This window comes from Chanos chanos, chromosome 2 (genome assembly GCF_902362185.1).
Source record: "Chanos chanos chromosome 2, fChaCha1.1, whole genome shotgun sequence".
Lineage (NCBI taxonomy): Eukaryota > Metazoa > Chordata > Actinopteri > Gonorynchiformes > Chanidae > Chanos > Chanos chanos.
Window position 1 is genome coordinate 54,765,633 of NC_044496.1, and position 23,655 is coordinate 54,789,287.

The following is a 23,655-nucleotide window of genomic DNA, read 5'->3' on the forward strand; positions in this document are numbered from 1 at the left end:
ACATTCAAAAGTAATGTGTCCATTCAACCCTGTTACTTTGCGCAACCCTGTTACTCTAATTTCGACCCTGTTACTATATCATCATATCATATCAAAATTGCTTAAACTGATATGTCTTATCTGAAATTAAATGAATATTCCGTGGGAATGTGACCATCTTTACTTAATGCCAAGGGATTTATTGAACAATATTTTAAAATAATTTTTTTTCAGGTCCCTGAGTATTCATAACAGGGTTGTGCCAAGCATAGCACACAAAAAATAAAACATCTCATAAAAAGTGTACCTTTGAAATCTGAGCTGAATGAATCAAATTATTTGATGGCTTATTACCTGTTTTTCTTAAATACACAACAGAAAATGATAAAATAAAGGGTGTTGATGCCTCAAAAGTGTTGATGCCTTAATTGTCCTCCAATTCTGGAATGACCCAGGGGATGAAAATTACTGGATTTTTGAAACTGAAGAAGCTTAATGTGTAACCTTAGCTGACGCTGTCACTCTGGTTGTTTATGATATTCCACAGATTAAAAGATGTAGGCCTACATCAGCCATGTGAGGTGAGAGCAGTAATCTGTGAATCTACATGTATTTGAGAGAGTTATGCATCCTTTCACCAAATACAATTTACAAACTGTAAATGAAAGTTAAAATGCTTGGTCCATTTTATGTATCTAGTCTAGACCTCTACTGTGAACTCTACATGTGTACTGTTTCTCTTTTCTTCTGTGAGCGTCTTGATCATCAAGGGTCTTGATCATCAATCAGTGATCATCATTATTTTTAGATTGTGATCATGGCCTTGTGCAGACTTGTTGAGAACTGTCCTTTTCTTTGTTACCAAAAAAATCATCTTTGAACCTTACTCAGAGGGTAGGAGGAATGTAGCAGACATCCTTGAAGAAAGTTTGATGAAATATGACATTAGTAACAAAGAGAGCAGGATTTGATTAACAAAGCTGTTTTACAGAATGAAACTGATTTCTTGTTCACTTTCATAAAGACTCGAAAGATATTTATGTGTTATTAAATAGTCACTAACACTCCCTGTGTGCTCTACTACAAAGCGCTGTCACATTGTCCAACCATGGATTTTAAATAAAAAAGATATTAAGAGATTTATGAGAATTATCCAGTAATTTGCAAAGGGCTTGATTTATGCCACATTACTGGATAAATCATAAAACAACCCTAAAACACACTACATTAAACCTCCGCTCTGTTACAAATCTTCTTTTATGCACTGCAAATGTTTCTGAAGCACTTTCAAGCTATAAATCGTTGCTCCAACAACTCCCCAATGTACTTTTTCAAACTTCCTGGACTGATAAGATAAGAAATGTTTTTCAGAAGAATGTCGATTCATTCGTTCAGAGGAATCCCTAGTCAATAATTTTTCTTGATGGCTTGAATTCATATGTTGTTAGTGATCAGTGATCCCTTGTGGTGATTTTGATTCTTCTCACAATCACGGTCACAGCACAGTAACGACATCTAGAGCAGTTGCCGTGGCAATGAAATCTATGATCACAGATCACGGCTGTATACAAGAGGTGGAACAATGATGTGTCTAGGGTCTGATCAGGCTGTGACGTTGCAGATTTGTTTGGTACTGGAAGTCAACATGACTGTATAACTTTTGCTGTTAGATTTTGATAACATATCTCTTCACAGGAAACTATTTAGATCATTATAACACCTGCTTCATGGTAAAAAAAAAAAGAAAAAGAACCTCACAGAAAAAGAAATGTAAGTGATGGTGGAAGAAGGTACTTTCATTTTACTGAACTTTGATACATTTACATTACACTTGAACTTGTTCATTTTGCAGATGATTTTGTCCAAAGTGACTTCCAGTACAGGCAGAGTACAAAACCAAGCAAATGGCCATTTAAGAGCTGATTGTAATGTAATAATTATAATGGAAATGTATGGCACAACCATGTGTGTGACAACTACGTGCAACTGTGCTGTAACATACAGTTTCCATATTTTCATCTGTGTCTATTGAATGACTCCTGTATGAAAGCGTTAGTTGTAAAATGACCTGTATCATAACTACATTCTTTCAACTCACCACTGACCTTAATGTAGGTGAGATTATGGACTGATAAGCATGTAAATATCATGTTTCATATCAATTGTTTAGTGGAAACTCATAAGATTATGCCCTCCCTAAAATCATTTCAAGGACATAATGTGTACTTTAGCGTTATCTTTTGAATACCCTCTCAGTTTCCTGCTCCCAGAATGTTTCCACGGATGTCTGTTATCATGTAATGGTAATTATCCATCGGGTTGAAAGTGCTGCAAGCTTTTGGTGTACTTCTGAGAAAATTGCAGACTGAGAGAGTTTTGCCCCTCTGCTAAAACAGATTAAATTCTACAACCACAACAGTATCTCTCTCTAGAAGAACAGTTATTTTTAGACCTTGAAGTAAGAGAAGTCAACTTACATTCGGAGGCAGATGGTCACATTGTAGATAGTAGCAGTTAATATTTTTGGTACTGAAGTGCAAGTCTTCAAATACATTAGACACTTAGTCCAAGAACTTTGCATAAATTAGAACATGTTAACACAAGATATCATTTTTTTTGGCAAAGGTACGTATTTTACAAAAATATTTTGAGTCTGTCAGGCTGAATCCATCTTCACGCAGAATTTTACGGTTAAAAAAATGCAGCCCATGCATGAAAATCTAAGGCCAAACTTCTGTTCCAACGAATTTCTTGGGAACAGAGGGTAACCTCAGCAATTCAGTCTAAACCCTTGTGGAAGAATTGATTAATATAAATATGCACTGTATATGACTCAAGGTCGTTGTTATGTCAATCTAATTTACAACCTTGTAGAGAGTGCAGTTATTTCTAGTGAAATGACCTGGATCCTACCTTTTTAATACAGTTTGACAATGGATTACTAAAATTACTTCATCCCCACTCTGTCAATCTGGCCCCATATTCTCCTGAGATATTTTGGCATAATTATTCCCATTGGCTAAAACCAAGTTCATAACAGATTGCCTTGCTGAGCAGAAATAGACTCAAATGGAAAGATTATGCTTTCTGTGATAAACAGATTAAGAAAAACTATTACCATAGGCTTGTGTGTCATTTTTACCATGGCAAGCCAGCTCAAACTGTAAAATGTCTCTAAACATGAGTTTGCAGAGGGTGATACATCTGCTAAGCCTCACCTGATGAATCCCTTGACGCGATGAGTCAGCTGAAGCTTCCGATGAGATTAGACCAAAAAAGCTGTCGGAGATCAGACTTGTGGAGATGGCGTGCCATGCTCCGGAGGACGCTCGGTGTTAATGTACCTATGGAATTTCCTTCCAGTCACAAGACGCTTTTGTGAGATGGAGGCTTAGAGTGATCTCACGAGATCACCATGAAAAGGCTCAATAAAACACAGGTATAATGGGGGGTTGGGGGGTGGGGGCTAGGGAAGGGGGGGTTGTATGTGAAGATAATGCATGGGGAAAGGTGGAATGTCACGTCACCCTTTTGATACCGTAATCTGGTATGTCCTTCATGGATTTTTTAACAATATAGAGGGCACTCAGTCATTTTTCAAATGTGATTAGGTTACAGGGTTGTATGACCCACGACTACACAGGACATTTTCACATGGGTGGGGGTAGTGGAGGTGGAGGTGGGGGTCATGATCAAAGCTTTCTCAAAGCTTCCAAGTAGGACATGAGATCATGATGAATACAACTGAGGGTTTTGGGATTTAAAACACTGTTTTCAAATGGCTGAGTCCCAAACCCTCTTACTGATGTGAGGCCAACACTGTAATTTTTTACATTTTAGAGAAGGAGTTATTTGGAAAGAAGACCCTCCAAAGAATTTAATATTCACATGTGTGGGAAGAGATTTGCCGGGGTACTTAAAAAAAAAAAAAAATTGTAGTTTTGCCTGTTAACTGAGGACAGCAGACACTATTCGTCCAAGCCAAACAAAACAACAAAAAGAAAAGAAAGAAAAAGAAATGATCCCAACCGTTAATGGTTATCCATAAATTTATACTTGTCTAATCAAGTTCCATTCACTTATGCTAATGAGGTAGAGCTGGCATGACACGCTTTGTTACTACGCTTATGTACATGAGGCATTGGAAGCATAACATCACTTACAACCAGCTAGGCACACTGTTTCCTTTAGTAGACTAGGTACTGGCAGTGATAGTGAGTGCCCCCCCCCCCCCCCCCCCCCCCCCCCCCCCCCCCCCCCCCCCCAGTAGGCTGTTATGGGGGGAACACGACGGTGCAGTGGGTAGCACTGTCGCCTCACAGCGAGATGGTCCTGGGTTCAATTCCCGACCGGATGCCCAGGGTACTCTCTGTGTGGAGTTTGCATGTTCTCCCCTTGTGGGTTTCCTCTGGGAGCTCTGGTTTCCTACCACAGACCAAAGACATACAAGTCAGGCATATGGATATACTAACTTGCCCCTAGGTGTGAATGTGTTTGTCTGTGTGTCTGCTCTGTGATGGACTTGAGACCTGTCCAGAGTGTTTCCCTGTCTTTCGCCAGGGGGTGCTGGAGTCTGTGCTGGGATAGACTCCAGCACCCCTCGCGACCCTGATTAGGATAAGCGGCTTGGATAATGAGTGAGTGAGAGTGAGTAGGCTGTTACGAAGTCCTTGTCACACTTACCTGCTGTTGACCCATCTTCTCATCTTTTCCCAGCGGTGATGGACAGCACATCTCACCTGGGTCAGTGGCACCGAATCCTCAGTTCTAATGCCAGTCACACAACAACACCAGTATTTTTTAAGTACCTCATTAGGTTGTTTTCATAACAGCGCCTGATGCTGCAGTAGACGGAGACAAAGTTTACTTTTAACTCTGGCCAGTTCATTGCCGCATTTTACATAATTCATAAATGAACTGGACTTTTACTGTGCTCAAATGAACCTTGTCTGAGAAAACAAGGAAGAAAGCGCACACACACACACACACACACAAAAACAGATTTCGAGGAAAATGTTCCTTGACCCAAATAAATCAAATTCAGATGTTCACAGTCTGTCAGATGCATAATATATATGGGATAAAACCCTTTGAAGATGGTGAACACCAGCTGTATTATGTTCATATGAAGGCAAAAAAAAAGAGGAAATCCACTACCCAGCGCTTGTAGACAAAAATGATTACATCCAAACATGAGGTGAGTTTCAACAAACATTTCTTCACTCGAACAAACTGTATCATCTGGAGGTAAATGGCTTTTCCTTCCCATTCATTAGCACCTCAGTGGCACCTGGACTTCCCTTGGCCAAAGGAAACTAATTTGACTCAAGACAAAACTGACCAATAACAATGCCTCAATATTTTCTCAAAGCACTGACTGGACTTGAATGGAATTAGGAGGACAATCTGCACAGTGATGTCAGGATTAGCTGTCTGTTTTTTTTTTTTTTTAAAGATTCAGTATAAAGATTCAATATTTAAAGATTCAATATTTGAACTTAAAAAAAAACAACACACACACACACACACACACACTTCTGAGGACACCACTGGTCCAAATTCAATCATTCTGATCATCTGTAACTGAGCTGTATCCACGTCCATGTGAGAAACACGTGAAACGGATGCCCGTCATCAATCATACATCTGTGAAAGTGAGCATTTCTTCGGTGGGTTGAAGAAAAAAACCTGTCTGGAAATACCAAAATTTGTTATTGTTCATGTTGTTGTTGTTTTAATACGATATTGGGAAGCTTTTATAATGTGAAGAGTTTTCATAATGTGCAGAGATGTCACATAGGAATATCAATCTTTCTTTTATGGGAACAGGTGATTGCTTCTTAAAGGAAAACAACCATGAGCTTCCTTCTCAAGTAGGCTCATTAGTAGCCTGTTAAAAAGTCTGCTCTGGTTTTGTGACTGCTCTAATGGGGATTACGTAACACAGAGGGCTGCGTGTCTCTGAACAGTAGGGCTTTACAGTAGGTGGCGAGGAGCATATAGAAAAAAAAAAAAAAAAAAAGATAAACAGCTACACACGTGTACCTCGCTCATTTAACATGTGCGTCGTGACCTCCTGAACGTTTGCCCGGGGGACCAGCCAGAGAATTTCACCCAGTACAAGTTGCTAGTCTCTCTTCTGAGCGTTCAACCAAGCTTTATCTCTTGACACATTGTTAGCAAAGGCAAATTCTGCTGTTCACTCAGGCAGCTTTGATACAGTTCAGCGTGGAGCTGATTAATCAGGCGGAGATGCCTCGTTCAGCCACTGCGCTAGTAATTCATCAGTTCAAAATTCTTCAGCTCTGTTATCTGTTGCGGAGGAAGAGGAACTATTTTGAGTTATAACCTCATTAAGCCCAATAGAAATTAGTATCCAGTGGAAAACATCATTGAGACACAAGATACAGCAGTTTGTGCTTTCTCTTTTTTGGACATAGTCTGGGGTGCTTTATCAAAAGCAATGGAACCCCAAACTACTTCCAAAGCCATGGATGGCATATCAGTTTGCACGAGCTGAAAGAGCACAGGAAACAGACTGTAATATCCAAATATCGGCTGTTTAGTGCCTAGGGGAAACACACCTGTGGTGCTTTGATGTTGGCTTTATGATAATCGTGTTTTTGTTGTTGCCAGTTTGAAATTTTGTTTTGTAGATGCCCAGGCGGAGTTTAAGGAGGAATGACCACTAGGCCCAGAGGAATGCAACACTTATCTGCTGCTTTCTAACTTACGATAGACAGACAAATGGACAGACAGACAGACAGACAGACAGACAGACAGACAGATAGATAGATAGATAGATAGATAGATAGATAGATAGATAGATAGATAGATAGATAGATAGATAAAAAGGTAACATACAGACGTGAAGACACTTTTTACAGTTTTGTTTTGTTTCTTTTTTTTTAAAGTGGAAAATAAAATGCCCAAATGCATGTCATGAATTCATTGCCTTACTATAAAAAAACAAACAAACAAAACAAAACAAAAAAAAACCACACAGACAACACAAAAACGGGCATAAACTAAGGAAAGTCAAGAATGACTAATTGAAAAATGAGCTGTGCAAACTATGGAATGCTTTCCAAACTTTTTTTTCAGTATCATTGTCTGATGTTTGTTTTGGTTTAACTGGAAACAGTGATTTAAAAGTGATTTATCTGTTGGTTTGTGGATCTAATGTCCCATTGCCAAATACGTCAATCTCATTAGACACCATTATGTAGAGGCTGAATGCTTTGCTGGCTTTTGGCCTAAAAATGAACAGTTCAGCACTTTGTCTCAAGAGTTTTACACACTAACACCCTGTGTGCAAAAAAAAAAAAAAAATGTTGAACTGATTGAGTGAGAGGAATAAGTTTCAAAGCCTCCTGTGGTGCTCTGGTGTTTTCATCTTACCATTGTGTTCATTCTGTATACAGCTGGGGTTTTGGCCCTGCAATGGCAGTTTAGTATTTCTGTTGAAAGTTTAGCATGTTCAGACTCTGTTCCGAATGATTGTAAGACTGTAAAGTGGTACTTACAATACTGGGTCCTTTTTGAATCAGTTATAATGCACTTGTTCATACAGTAAATATAAATTTTCTATCAGCATAAATGAAAACATGACTTTGCATGTTTCCATTTCTAACGAACAAGCACATTAATGAAGTCTCCCAGAGCACCAGATATATTCATATATTCAGTATGTCTGATATTACTGTTCTTACAGAGTTAGCATTTGGCAATGTGCGAGCCAAACTCTTGTCAGTCCATCAGATCTGGAACCAAAGGCTCCTCTCCATATTTCTAGTCTATCTTTCAGGGCGTCTTCCAGCTCTCTTCATTCAATAATTCAATTACAACTTTTTTTGTGTGTGTGTCACTTATATTTTTTTGGTTACCATTTTCATAAGCTGAGAGCCAGTGTAGAGAACGATCCTACTTCATCTTAATTATTGATTATTGAAGTCAATATTAATGGTCATTATGTATTGATGTACACTATTGAAGACTGTATTCATTATGTATCGATCCAGACTAAGTGCTCATGATATGTAGGGTTAGTTTTATGGATGGATTTATCCGATTTTGTGACGTTGATACGTTTTGCAGTGAAGAGATTTTCATAAGAAGATGAAAGGTGCTACTGTTCTAATGAATTTATTTTATTTTCTATTATTTATTTACTTCTGTGTGTGTGTGTGTGTGTGTGTGTGTGTGTGTGTGTGTGTGCGCGTGTGTTACATCTTGGGTCTTGCAGTGCGTTTCGTGCTGTAAAAAAATGCGCTGTAATATTATAGCAGTGATCTCATGTTGATTTGGCACGTTTACTGCTTTGAATGCATTGAAGCGGTCAAAGAAAAAACTGGTTAAGAAAAAAACAGTTACCCAGTTTTCAGCAGCTACCCTCTTAATGGCACACTGGCAGATGTATATTCTCACATGGTGTTTTTGCTGATGTCATGTTAATATTGTTAGTGTTCTGTTAATGGTATTATTCTGCATTACACTGGTCAGGTAATTCATGTATTGGTCCATTTTTTTGAAAAAAAAAACTTGTTTGCCTTCCAGTCAATTACATAGCCTTACTAAGCAATGACCTCATTTCTAACGCAGTTGGTTCTATTCTGAGCTGCATCTCCGTGTTCCTCTTGCTTTGATGGTATATGATTATGTAAGTTTATCAGTGAGAGGTCTAATTCTGCCTGTTAGCAGCTCCTCTGCTGGTCTCAGAATGAACATATGGGTATATGTTTTTTTTTTTTCCTCTACATATGTAACAGGCAGATGGGAAGTCACACAGCTGTGAAATCATCTTTACTTATGACATATGTCACACAACGTTAATGTAATTACATCTGACAAATTCACACTCTGTAACAACAACCAGCTTTGTGCTTATGGCTTACATTAAAACAAACATGATAAGCGTGCATATTCTTTTTGGTCTATCTGAAATTTGAAATTTGGATCATGGTCACACGGATTCGTAGCCTCCTACGAAATATGGGTACTCTTCATCTTTTCTCTTTTTTTTTGTGTGCATTTGTGATTCTTAGTTTTTTTTTTTTATTTCAAATGTTGCCGACTTGAATTATTAAAGGCATTAGAACGCGCACAGTGTGTACCATATTTTTGATTTTAAATTGATTTCACACACACAAAAAACAAAAACGGCCAAAGAGAAAACTGGTCAAAGCACTCGTGCTATGCTGGTCACAGTGCATTCCCAGTTTCATAACCATGCAGTGCATACGAGACCAGTGAACTGGAGAGTTTCTCCTTGACTTGTCCTGTCGTTGTTCTGCAGGTGTTCTCCCAGGCCAGGCACGAATGGCTGAACACGCCATGTTAAAGGATTCAGGACGGACACTTTCTCTACACGACCTCAGAGTGATTCCCCTTTCACTGTCATCACACTGACATCTCCAGGCTTAAATGCATCTCATGAAAGAGGAAGTCAAATATTGACTTTGTCTGGGAGAAAACAACAACAACAACAACAACAACAACGACAACAACATTCAATGTATACATCATTTTAATATGAAGTATGAGAAAAGTTGTTATCTGTAACCCAAATGCTAACTATAACCCCTGTTGATTGTTAATAAAAAAAAAAGTCTTGTTTGTATACCATTTATGAATGAAATCACATCCATTAATCTTGTTGAAAATAACAATGAGGCGAGGGAGTTGAAATAGTGCCCTCCAATGGAGAGAGGGTGAACAACACACCTTGTCAAATAGTGACATTTGTCATTTTTTGATATCTGTTAAATAAAACCAAAATGGGTTGGCTTCCACTTACACCACACTCACCTCCTTAAACTAACTTCCTCCCTCAGTTTTTCTCCTTCAAAAAAACCTCCTCATAAAAGGGAGGAGAAATTACACATTTGTCATTTTATTTCAAAGTATTAAGTATTAAAATATAGTATTAAAATAATAAAGTATTAAAATATCTTTTTAACCTGGTATAAAGTATTTTAAACATCTAAAGCGTCATAAATGTTGGGTCTGATAATAAAAAAAAGTCACAGATTTACAGGATTTACAGAAATAGTGTTGTAGACTTGTTGGATGTAAATTATGAAAAGACCGCCATTAACCATATGCATTAAATCTGACTTCATAGCCTCCTGATCATGCCAGGGGACTCTCAGCAAAGAGCAATTAAATAGTCATATTTAGAAATGGCATGGTTTGTTTTCACCCCCGAAGCTCCACAATGACTCAGCTCCAGCTGAACGAAACAAGGGTTCTGGCTGTGTCAGGGAGAGCAGGAAAGCCACAGGTCCTACAGGCATGGATTACTGACTTTAATGACATCCAGTTAAGCTCCAACACGACTATTAGCATTTAGAGCTGTCCAAATACCCCAAAAGACTCTTAATTCAAACACAGTCTTTCTCCTTCGGTTAACGTTTTGCCATTCCTGTTTTGTTTTGTTTTGTTTTTTTTTATTACACTCTTGTCATGCATATTATTACCTTTTAAAATGAATACATCGGCGAAAGACAATGCACACGCGACTCCGGCGGAACGCTCCGTTTTCTCCTCAGACATGGAGCTCTTTCTTCTCCCTGAGGTACTGATCCTGACTGACATGTTGTCTGGGGTAGAAAGGTTGTTTCTGCTCTCTCAGGACTCTGTACCTGCTGCATTATTGAATGCATTTGCCTTTGTCACTTCAACTTTTTTTTAAGTTATACATCACAAAAGGAAAATCAAGACTTATTTGTTTTGCTAAAGACAGCCCCATCTTAGTTCTTTTTTGGCATAACCTGCAAATGAACTAAGATGAGAAAGTGTGAAATATTCTGTTTCCCTGTAGTAAATATTTGGGAACAGCTAAGTTGGACCGGGTTTCATTTGAGTGTTATTGAACGACTGATTTATGGATTCCATTTTGTTCCTTGTTTTGGAAGGCAAGCCTCTAAAAACACTTATTTTAGTGGCAAAACACGTTCTTTGTTTTTGTATTGCAGCCATGTTACATATAGCCTATGTATGTGAAACTCCCCTGTTCAGGATTATATACCAACATACAGTACTTCATTTCCTTTTGCAATGTTTGTGTTTGTTTGTTTGTTTGTTTGTTTTTGTGCTAATGTAAAGAAATGTAGTGTTCCACGACTGGATCTCAACATCTCTTGTGATCCAGCCGTTGAGTACCGTGAATGGAGTTAAAGAATGCTTGTGATGTTTTCCACGGTTTCCTCATTCAGAATTTGCAAAGGTTTCATTTGTCAGTTGTGTTTATTTATAGCGTTTAGCCTACTGAATTTGTTTCACCTGGTCTTCATTTAAATGTGACTCACTGCTTTCTTGCACCATGTCAAGTAAAGCTTGGGTTGAAATAATGAAATGTCTTCCTATTGGCTGGTGCGGGAGATGTTCTGTGGGCTCAGTATGCACTCCTGTGAATTGTGTGTCGGAAAAGCTCAGTGTTGCCGTGTTTCAGAGTCTTCTGGGTCTCTCCTCTAGTCTTTAACCATCGCCACATCAACACTATGGAGGGAGAGTAACACTCTCTCTCTCTGTCTCTCTCTCTCCCTTTTCTCTCTCTGTCTCTCCCTTTCTCTCTCTCTCTCTCTGTCCTGCTTCTCTCTTTCCTGCTCTCTTACTCTCTCCTGTTTGTCTCTCTGTCCTTCTCTCTCTCTCTCTCTCTCTCTCTCTCTCTCTCTCTGTTTCTGTCTGCCACTTTCATCTTTTTTCAAAAACCACTGGTTCACTGATGCTCGTTATTCAGTGTAAATCAATTAAAACATTTAGACAACATCCATTCTGTGTCAAGTCAGCATGAAAACCTCCCTTGTATCAAGAGAAAGTCACTGACTCCTTTTCCAATGAAAAGGCACCTTTATAGTCACATTGTAGATGATTTCATTTGACATACTGGCCTTAACTATTTTGTGCACATACTGTATTTATCAGTCATCATTTTTAGGAACCATTCTAGTTTTGGCCATTGAAAACTTTAGACTGACTGGCAATAGTGCAGTGCTAGTGCACACATGTTCTGATGTTGAAAAACGGACAATCCAAGTTTCATGGTTTTGTGCATGAAATGGTCACCATTCCCACTGAACTATCTCTTCAAACTCCCTAATCACCTGATCTCTTGTTCACATTCCTGTCACCACCTACCACCTCCTCACCTCTCTCTCCAACAGCCCGGCACTCTTTCCCTCTCTCCATTAGCTCCCTGACCTCTCTCATATCCAATTAAACCGATCGACCTTGCTAACCGTACCACTGACTCCGCGAGCAGCAAGACCTCCAGTATCTCCCATCTCTCCTCTACCTTTGCCTACCCTCCTCCTTTTAAATCTGCTCTCTGTTTGGCACCCGATTAGCTCTTTGCTCCATTCTCAGCGCCCTTCCGCCAAGCTGAGTCCTTTACACCAACCTTGCTCTGAGCACCTGGAGGAACTAAAACTGCTCTTCAGCGTCAGTTTGCACAAATTTGACTCGGATGACTCATTCTTACTGTAACACGAACAATGAACCTTTAGACAATTCGTAGGTGCCCTCAGGCCCTATTCATATGATTAAGCTTGATAAAGATATCATGTCGAGATAAATTATGAACGAAGGTAATTTATCTGGAATTCACAAGTGATTGCTTTATGATTCATTTCTTTAGAAAAAAAAAAAGAATCTTTCCTAAGAACCAGATTAATAATTTTTTTTTTTATCAACCTTACTCTAAAGATGCAGACACGGACAAGTCTGAGACTGAAAAACGAAAAGAGAGAGGAATCGGTGCCTGTTCACAGCCCTGTCGTTGGGTCCTTGTAACGTGAAGGTGTGAGAAATTTCCCTCGCTTTGGAAATCAAACCATAAAGAACGAGAGCATTGAAGAGAGGCAGCCTATCTGTAAAGTCTTTTACTGTGTAGACAGACGTGTATAATATGTTCTAATGGTTTTCATTTAAGAAATGAATGAAGACAGAGAGGTACAATAGAGAAAGAGAAGATACCAGGAAGAAAACAATCTTACAAATCACTCAGTGATTTCTGTTATTTTCTCTTATTGTGGTTTGAAAATGGGAGAAATGGTCTGTTTTTTCCTTTTTGCCTGTAATGTATTTCTCCAAGGTCACGATCAAAGACAAAGAACTGAACTCAGTGAACAGTGTGCACAGTGAAGCAGGTGGCATATGTTTTAAAGAAAAGAATTTTTCTTTTTTTTTTTCCATTTTCTCACATGCCACTCGTGCTATTTCATTCCTTTCTTTTTTCTTTTAACTTTGTTAATTATTATTCACAATAAACACTCAGTAGTTCCGAACAACATTATCAGTGTCTCTGATAACTTTCAACTGTCATTTGACTGCAACGCGCATTTCGCGCCGCTAGGTGCTCTCCCCACCTCTGCTGGGCGCCCCTGCTGGTATAAATACTTCTGAACTCAGAGCAGAACCCCTCAGCTGGTGTTTCCCCACCCCCTCAACACGTAATTATTATCACCTACTCGGAGTAACAGCTTCTAATCTAAATTTGGATTGCGTAAGCGCTCGCTCGCGGTGCACGCTGCCACTCGCGGTTCCCCTTTTGTCCTTTTCACTTCCACTCTTCAGTTATTTTGAGCCGGGGAAGATGAGGTGGAAAAATGCACGTAGATGTACTGTTGAAAGGCAATATATCATACGGATTATGTACCGCTATACATGTCCAACGAACGGAATGTTATATTCATGTCAATCTGTGATGTATAAGAAGTTCATTGGGCAAGAAGATACTTTATGTCCATGCACAAATAAAGACGAGAGTTTTCAGATTAAAGAAAAAAGCATTGCATATTTCCAACATGAAATTAGTATAGTGAATAAAGAGTGCTTTTCTCCCATATGTTCGTAGTGATGCACCCATTTAAAGGCATTTTTTATTGAATGTAATTATTAAACCATATGCAACATTTGCCTCAAACATTTGTTCACACTTGTCAGTTGGGGTCAACTGTAACATTCAAAACAACATGTTCATAGAACATTTATCAATTATTAGCAAAGAAAGAAAAATATACTTAGTGATGGGTTGACCTTTGCCTCAAACATGGGTGATGACATTGTTCTAGCATGTTCTGCTTGTATGACCCTTTCAAATGTCAAATGTCTTACTCATGGTTCCAAAGCTAGAGGTCATCCATGTTGCTGCACTCTTAACTCAGTTGTCATCCTCAAGAGGTTTGTACTGGTATTTATAATAACTGTCAATGAAAAACAACATAGTGGCTGTTTTTATGTCCACCAATTATACCAATCACATTCATAATCTCAGCTGTAAGTGAGGATCTTAACAGCACAACAAGTCTCTAATTGGAAATATTCATGATATTGATATATGATTTGACCACTGGGCCACTATCCTCCAAGATATGTGTTTTATATGATGCAGCGTGTCTGTGCATGTGTTAGCATCATGACTGTGTTTACGCAGCAGTCTTCAGAGGACCTAAACAATATTAAAATGAAAATCTTACGTCATTCTCATTTTGATTGTACAAGTCATGTTAAACACGACAGAGCAACTGTCTTGTGGTATTAGGCTGGTTGATACTTATGGTGTTATACTGGTTGTTGGAGCTAACAATACGACTGGCCCATAATGGTGTTGTTTTAAATGCATCTATGCCCAGAGAATAAAACAAGATAAAACGCAGCAAGTTCGGTATTATGAAGATTCCTTACAATTTCAGATTGAGTTAATGTCACGCTGGCGGTGTGGTGCAGGACCCAAGTGCAAAGACACGATGATGTGGGTGAAAAAAACGGAAGGCTTTACTTAAAACGAAGATCCAAATACAGGTGTAAACTAATAACAAAAGCCAATAACAAAAAGGTGCAGCAAGACAGTGTGCACTAAAACACAAACAACGATAGACAAAGACAAGGCAAACACTAGGACTTAAATACAAGGGAGAACTAAACAGGGCAAAACAGGATTGGATGAAATTAACAAGGTAATAATTGGACAAACAGGTACAGGTGAGGGGCGGAGACAGACAGAGAACAGGGGCACAAAGACATGTCAAACTAAAAGTCCAAAATGGCGGTGCAGGTTGTGACAGAGCCCCCCCCTTAAGGGGCGGCTCCCAGACGGCCCAAAAGAAAAACAAAGTCCAGAACAGACCGGGTGGGTGGGGGGGCGCACAGAGGGATGACCGAAGGTGCTGCAGCCGACGGGCCCCCTCTGCGGCCGAGCAGGTGAGGGGTTGGCTGGAACAGATTTTCCAAACCGGCAGAGGAACAGGAACGGAGCAAACTCTTCAAACAGCCTCGACGTCGGCTAGAGGGCTGAGCTGGGTCGGGCAAAGGGCCTTGGGAACAGGACAGGGCGTCAGCACGGGAGCTGACCAGGACAGGGCGTCAGCACGGGAGCTGACCAGGACAGGGCGTCAGCACGGGAGCTGACCAGGACAGGGCGTCAGCACGGGAGCTGACCTGGACAGGGCGTCAGCACGGGAGCTGACCTGGACAGGGCGTCAGCACGGGAGCTGACCTGGACAGGGCGTCAGCACGGGAGCTGACCTGGACAGGGCGTCAGCACGGGAGCTGACCTGGACAGGGCGTCAGCACGGGAGCTGACCAGGACAGGGCGTCAGCACGGGAGCTGACCTGGACAGGGCGTCAGCACGGGAGCTGACCTGGACAGGGCGTCAGCATGGGAGCTGACCTGGGCCGGGAAAGCGGCCTCGGGAACAGGGCAGGACAGCGCATCCTCCGTGGTGCGCCAGGCAGCGCATTCCTCGCGCTGGGCAGCGCACTCTCCATGGTGCGCCGGGCAGCGCATTCCTCGCGCTGGGCAGCGCACTCTCCATGGTGCGCCGGGCAGCGCATTCCTCGCGCTGGGCAGCACACCCTCCATGGTGCGCCGGGCAGCGCATTCCTCGCGCTGGGCAGCGCACCCTCCATGGAGCCTTCGGAGACACTGTTTGAAGGGGATTCAGGGTGGCAGAGACAGGAAACCCAGGAGCGGACACAGCCCTAGAGATGGTTGGGCCCAGCACCACAGTCCATGTGGTGCCTGGGTCTAGGGCTGGGAGGGTTTTCCAAACCGGCAGAGGAACAGGAACGGAGCAAACTCTTCAAACAGCCTCGACGTCGGCTAGAGGGCTGAGCTGGGTCGGGCAAAGGGCCTTGGGAACAGGACAGGGCGTCAGCACGGGAGCTGACCAGGACAGGGCGTCAGCACGGGAGCTGACCTGGACAGGGCGTCAGCACGGGAGCTGACCTGGACAGGGCGTCAGCACGGGAGCTGACCTGGACAGGGCGTCAGCACGGGAGCTGACCTGGACAGGGCGTCAGCACGGGAGCTGACCAGGACAGGGCGTCAGCATGGGAGCTGACCTGGGCCGGGAAAGCGGCCTCGGGAACAGGACAGGGCGTCAGCATGGGAGCTGACCAGGACAGGGCGTCAGCACGGGAGCTGACCTGGACAGGGCGTCAGCATGGGAGCTGACCTGGGCCGGGAAAGCGGCCTCGGGAACAGGACAGGGCGTCAGCATGGGAGCTGACCAGGACAGGGCGTCAGCATGGGAGCTGACCTGGACAGGGCGTCAGCATGGGAGCTGACCTGGGCCGGGAAAGCGGCCTCGGGAACAGGGCAGGACAGCGCAGCCTCCGTGGTGCGCCAGGCAGCGCATTCCTCGCGCTGGGCAGCGCATCCTCCATGGTGCGCCGGGCAGCGCATTCCTCGCGCTGGGCAGCGCATCCTCCATGGTGCGCCGGGCAGCGCATTCCTCGCGCTGGGCAGCGCACTCTCCATGGTGCGCCGGGCAGCGCATTCCTCGCGCTGGGCAGCGCACTCTCCATGGTGCGCCGGGCAGCGCATTCCTCGCGCTGGGCAGCGCATCCTCTGTGGTGCGCCAGGCAGCGCATTCCTCGCGCTGGGCAGCGCACTCTCCATGGTGCGCCGGGCAGCGCATTCCTCGCGCTGGGCAGCGCACCCTCCATGGTGCGCCGGGCAGCGCATTCCTCGCGCTGGGCAGCGCATCCTCTGTGGTGCGCCAGGCAGCGCATTCCTCGCGCTGGGCAGCGCACCCTCCATGGAGCCTTCGGAGACACTGTTTGAAGGGGATTCAGGGTGGCAGAGACAGGAGACCCAGGAGCGGACACAGCCCTAGAGATGGTTGGGCCCAGCACCACAGTCCATGTGGTGCCTGGGTCTAGGGCTGGGAGCCCCCCCCCAAAAAATTCCCCCCCCTGGATTAGGGGCTGGAGAACCTACCGAGAGAGGGAGCCCCGCCGCACCCAGGTCAGGAGCTGGAGCCGTCTCTGCCCGGGGGACAGAAGTGTCTGCTGGGTCCTTGTTTGGTCTATCGTTCTGTCACGGCTGGTGGTGTGGTGCAGGACCCAAGTGCAAGACACGATGGTTGAAGTGACAAAAACGGAAGACTTTACTGAAAATGAAGATCAAAATACAAGTGCAAAACAAAAGCAAAGCCAATAACAAAAAGGTGCAGTATGACAGTGTGCACAAAACACAAACAACGATAGACAAAGACAAGGCAAACACTAGGACTTAAATACAAGGGAGAACTAAACAGGGCAAAACAGGATTGGATGAAATTAACAAGGTAATAATTGGACAAACAGGTACAGGTGAGGAGCGGAGACAGACAGAGAACAGGGGCACAAAGACATGTCAAACTAAAAGTCCAAAATGGCGGTGCAGGTTGTGACAGTTAAGAATTTTTATTCTGAAATTCCTATTCTGAAAATCTGAAATAAAAACCCCAAACTTTTTTTTTTTTCTATTACTTCAGCATTTACCCGAAGAGGACTTTCCTCGCGGTCTCAAGGAAAATAAATAGTTGAGTATCCCTTAAAGAATTAGACAAAGGTTAAGCTTATGCTCTGCATCATTTAGGTCGATGGAGGTGAAATCTCCTGCTTCAATTTAGTTCGACAACTTCCACAAACACATAAGCGCTCTGATATGGGATTTTCTGCAGTATGGCATGGGAATAGCAAGGCGGCATGCTATATACAACGCATATTAAGTTGAAAATTATTTTATCTTAAATCTGCTTTGATGGCTCATTGGAAAAGACCCTTGATGTTTACCAATGAGAAGCCAATGAGTCAGAGCGCATCGATAAGGGACGAAACATCTCTTAAGGCCTTGAGCTAAGGAAGGGATTGAGGGAATTTAAATATTCAGCTCATGAAAAACCAGACTCCAGAAAATCAATTTCCCTCCGCTTTCATGTTGAAGATCTGTGCAGATCCGCAGCACTGAAGCCCAAATTAAGGTTGAAATCAAGTGCATCCACACTGCTCCCGGGCAGCGTAAGTCCAGGTCGCTTGAGAACTCCCGATCTAACATCACACTCCAATTAGCCAGGCTTTGGATGATGGTTGCCATTTTTCATACCCAAAAACGAAACATTTTTTAGGTGTATTTGGGAACGTTTTGATATGCAAACATATTTGAAAATGGTTTAAAGAAAATACGAAAATGTATTTATGTAACTGAATTTTATGTGACCTGAAGTATTATATATATATATATATATGTTTGTGGCAAGGAAAACTCAACCTGACATTATTTTATAATAAAACACAGGGCATGGAGTTAATGTTGTTGGGTGGAAACAGAAGAGTTTATAATGCTTCTTAGACCCATCCAAATCTCCTTGAACTTGACTAGTGCATTGGGTGCATTTTGAGGCTGCATACACGTAGACTTGCAGATGGATTACGTTTTTTTTTTTTTTTTTTTTGGACAGCCATGAATGTTTGCGGCTTTGATCCCATTTTTGGGTTGTTAGAGGTGCATTTGCCGCTTTCACACGCATAAACACAAAATTCTGGAAGCTACAGAAAACCACTGACAAACATTAGTTTGAGATTTTCCCTTTTTCTCTCTTTCTCTCTTTTTCTCTCTCTCTCTCTCTCTCTCTCTCTGCTTTTCTATGAAGAACACTGTAGGTAAAGTAAGGTAACATTTGATGAAATATCCCCTTTTAAAATGCCATCAGTGGACAAAGAATATTTGACAGTTCCTGATATCTGAGGCTTAATTCGTGTGTCATTCATTCTCCGGCACATTGTGTAAAAGTCAATAAACATTCAGTACACACAGTCAGTACACACAGTCAAGTCAAACAAAACTGTTCCTTCAACTGGAATGAACAATTCTTTTCAAGAGATGAGTCAGTGAACGTGCAGGTCATATGGATATCTGCTCCATCAATGATCTTTTATTTCAGTCACACTGATATTCAAAACTTCAGCTCTGCCTCAGGGCTGACGTTGCCTGCTTAAGATGACTTCAAAAGCCGGCGAGTCAAATCTGTCTTAACGAGTCAAATCCAGTCAATACATCTTCATCTGACTTTGACCAGTTTTTGTCTGATTTTCACCTAGAATTCAGGGACATTACCAAAAAAATGGATCAGGCTTTGGGGTCAACTGGAGTAAGAATGAACCCACGAAATCCAATCCAAACAATGAGCTAGTACTGGGGGGGTGGGGGGGGGGGGGTGGTGTCTGTGGAAACAGAAACAGAAACAAACTAGCATTACAGGAAAAACGATCTGAATCCCAGGGACGTGTTATGGGATTAAGCTCATCATACATTCACTCCAGAAGAAAAGCTGAGCATTCAGCTGGCTTTAGAATAATGGTTAATGGAAAACCAGAGGACACTGGCCTCTGATCCGTACCCTGTGATTCCCTCCAAATGAGATCTGTCACATGTGGTATTGAAAGCTAATACAGCATAATGAACAAAAATGATCATTACAAGACGGAGAAAAAGAAGAAGAAAAACAAAAAGAAAGGTATTAGCATGAGTATTAGTGTAACTGTAAAAGTACTAGCGTAGCAGTAGCAGTAGCAGTAGTAGTAGTAGTAGGAGCAGTAGTAGTAGGAGGAGCAGTAGGAGCAGTAGTAGTAGGAGGAGCAGTAGCAGTAGCAGGAACAGGAGCAGTAGTAGTAGTAGTAGTAGTAGTAGGAGCAGTAGTAGGGGGAGGAGCAGTAGCAGGAGCAGGAGCAGTAGTAGTGGTAGTTGTAGTAGTAGCAGTAGCAGTAGCAGTAGCAGTAGTAGGAGCAGTAGTAGTGGTAGTAGTAGTAGTGGTGGTAGTTGTAGTAGTAGCAGTGGTAGGAGCAGTAGCAGTAGTAGCAGTAGTAGGAGCAGTAGCAGTAGTAGGAGCAGTAGCATTAGTAGGAGCAGTAGGAGGAGGAGGAGGAGGAGCAATAATTATATGTTGCATATTGTCATGACCTTGTCATTACATGCGACACTTGCATTATTTAAACAGCATATGCCCGTATTCGTACAAAGCTTTGGCAGTGAATTAAATGTACTTGTCCTTTTAACACATTCGTTTGATCTGATTTCATTTGTATAGCACTTTTTAGACACCGACACAACAGGCACAGTCACAATGCAGCTGTAGAGAAACCCAGACCCCAGGCCCCGAGTGACTACGCCTGAGACCATTCACTTTCTCTTTAACAAGGAAAAAGGCCCTCAGGGTAAAATAAGAAGAAACCTCGGGTGGAACTAAAACAAACCAAAGCTCCTCTGCCCGCTTCCAGACGGTTAAAACAGATGGTTATAACAATAAATCCACTTTACACGGAGAAATAGCGAACAGAAAGATCTGGGAGATGCCTAACCTCCATATAAGGCCATTTGTTCTGCGGGTTCAGGTTGTTTTTGAGCAGGGACAGCTCGTGAAAGGTTAACTCAGGGGAATGGGATGGAATGAGGGACCAGGCAGTCATCACGGAGGGGACAGAGTTGACAGTCATGAGGAGCTTGTGTGAGGTGAGCTCCTTAGCAGGTGATCATATGTGCGGCTGACGAGACTGGAGGGCCAGTCGGGGTCACATGTCTTGCACGTGTCTCTGAGCCAAAAGGGACCGGTGCCCCAGGAGCTGACAGAGGAGGAAAAACAGAACGATGGAGAGATCATGTGACCACGGGAGTATGTGAAAAGATTTGTAATGAGAGAGGCGCTGTTCCTGAAGATGGCTTAAATGTATAGAGAATGAATGAGGCATGCAGGTTATTGCAAAGATACAGGAATGAGCACATATGTCATCAGACCAAGGTGTAGTGTCTTCCAGACGGGAGTCTGAACATTATTGAATAAACACTTTGGCTCGCGTTGTTTCAACAAAACTGCAGTATATCATCTGCCGTCTTTTTAGCACACTTAGAATCAGAAGCCAAGAACCGATTCACCATCAAATAACACAGGTAAAAGTATAACAGTCGGCAAAAGTGTTTCTCAGGTCTCTCATGTCGTATTACACTAATCTAATTCCATTGTAATAGATATTTAGTAAATAAAACTTGGAGTTGTATGATTATACTCATAGGTGATCATAGGTAAGGAGCAGCTTTCTCCCTTGTCCTGCTCAACACGCGCTTATCAGCCAGTTGGTCGAACAGGTTTATCAGGTACCTGAGATCCCTGGTCGTGATGGCTTTGCCTACAGGTCTGCCTCCACCCAGTGTATATGCGTATCTGCAAGTCTGTGAGTGTTACTCCCTATCTGCTAAAACATTCAGGAAGCAGATAAAGAATGCGGATACTCACTCATCATGAACATGAACGTTGAGCAATATCATAACCGTTATCAAAGTTGACAGCTGTGTCTGTGTCTATGATAAGGTTATGGGGAGATGCAGTAAATGACATACTGGTGATGGACTGTCGTGTTAAGAAATGACTTTTGAAATGACTTTCTTTTTTTTTTTTTTTTTTTCTTTTGCTCTGACAGAATTTTAGAGTACATATTGTGGTTTGTCATTTGTTGTCAGCATGATCTTTTCACAGGGATAATGAGGCCAGAAGATGAAGATTACAACGGCAAAATTTTTAGAACTAAAATACAACGAAACTGAAAATGATAAATGTCCCTCTTCCCAACTCTACGGCTGTTTCCGGGAAGTTTAAATTTTAAACTCTAAATTGAAACCGCGTCTTTTTTCCTCCTCTCCTCGCCTTTCCTTTACATGACTCGACACAGTGATTCTAGCTTGTTATTTTCGGAAGAGGGGGGATTTGACATCCTCCTTTATGTTTTGGATAGCATTGATCTTGGGCCGGCGCGGTAGCAGCCGTAGGTAGACGCGTTTGATGAGACACGCTCTTTGAAGAATGGAACACTTAAGATCCGCTGTTATCTGTGCTAATCTTCCAGAGCTGTAATGACTGCCTACCATCTACGCCAAACAGCGGCGGACAATGACTTTTTCCACTACACATCTCACACAGCCGCCGCCATAATAACTCTGAGCGTATGCGTGAGAGTGTGAGCGTGTGTGTGTGTGTGTGTGTGTCTGAACTGGCATATCTGTATATTTGTATCCTTAGTTATATGTATTTGACATTCATCCACTATCTGTCAATCTTCCTTCAGCATCCCCCCCCCCCTCCCCCCCCCCCCGAAACGTCTAAGCAATCTCAAGTTATCAAGATTGCCTCCAAGTTGTTGCATCTAAAACCAGTGACATTCAAAGCGCTGAAAAGACTGAGAATCAGGATCGGACTGTGGTTTTACTGTACATGAAATGATTCGCGCTTTCATCTCTTCTTACGCTTCCAAGTATAGGATGAGTATATGACAGCTATTTTTAAACATACAGTACAGTTTATTAAAACATGTAAACCCTTAACATTCCACTTCATTTAATTTCACTTCAAGCACTAGTAGATTCTGTCCTCATTCTCTCAAGCCTCAGAACTTTATTATTAACTTTTTCATTAACTGTTGCCCTTCAACACCAGGTCAAAAGAGTATATGTATGAACAGCGCTAACTTAATTACTGCTAACTTATTTGACACATTCTATGTGCAGCATAGCAACTTATGTGAACCTGAGACAATTGCTTACTGACACATTGAGGCACGACAGGGGTTTATAACCATACTGTGCGTGAATTAGCTTGACCTCCTGTGACCAACTTTAAGGAGAGCGGTATGCATTATTCCACGTTAACGTGACAGAAAATGTATTTCAAAGTCCTGTTAACGCAGCTCTTTCCCATTTTCTCCCACTATCTTTGTAACCATTATTCAACCTCCTTGACCCAAAAGTCTGAAGTTCTCTCTTTGAACTTGATTAATTCTTGATTTACTCACCACAGAGGGCCGGTGCTGAACAGGGGTGACCTGTTTCTCCCATTAGTCTGATAGCCTAATGTTCTTTCCTCTGCCCATCACTCCCCCACATTCTCAGATAGCGATGAGGAGCAATACTGCCTCTTTGTGGAAAGGAGCCAAGCTCCCAACCGCAACACAATAGAATAGAATGGAACAGAACAGAATAGAACTATGTAGAATAGAATGGAATAGAATAGAATAGAATAGAATAGCTTAATATTCCTTGGCTACAAGTGCGAAAAGTTAGTTGTGATCGTATGAAGATTGCCAGTGTTGCCACTGCATAACAGCCCTATTTGCGAGGCATCAAATAGAGTAATTATGACCAAAAAAAAAGGACGCTCACCACAGAAGGTATGCTAACCACAGAGTGTGGCGAGCTTCTAGCTTTAGCTCTTTGACAAAGCCTTGGAGAAAATTAGGAGAATGAATCGTTGGTCTATTTTTTTTTTTTTACTTTTCATTCACATGGAAGTAGGCCAGATTAAGGCTTAAAAAGTCTTTTAAAATTGGGCCATTGGAGAGGTAAGAAAAATACCGGGGAAAAAAACG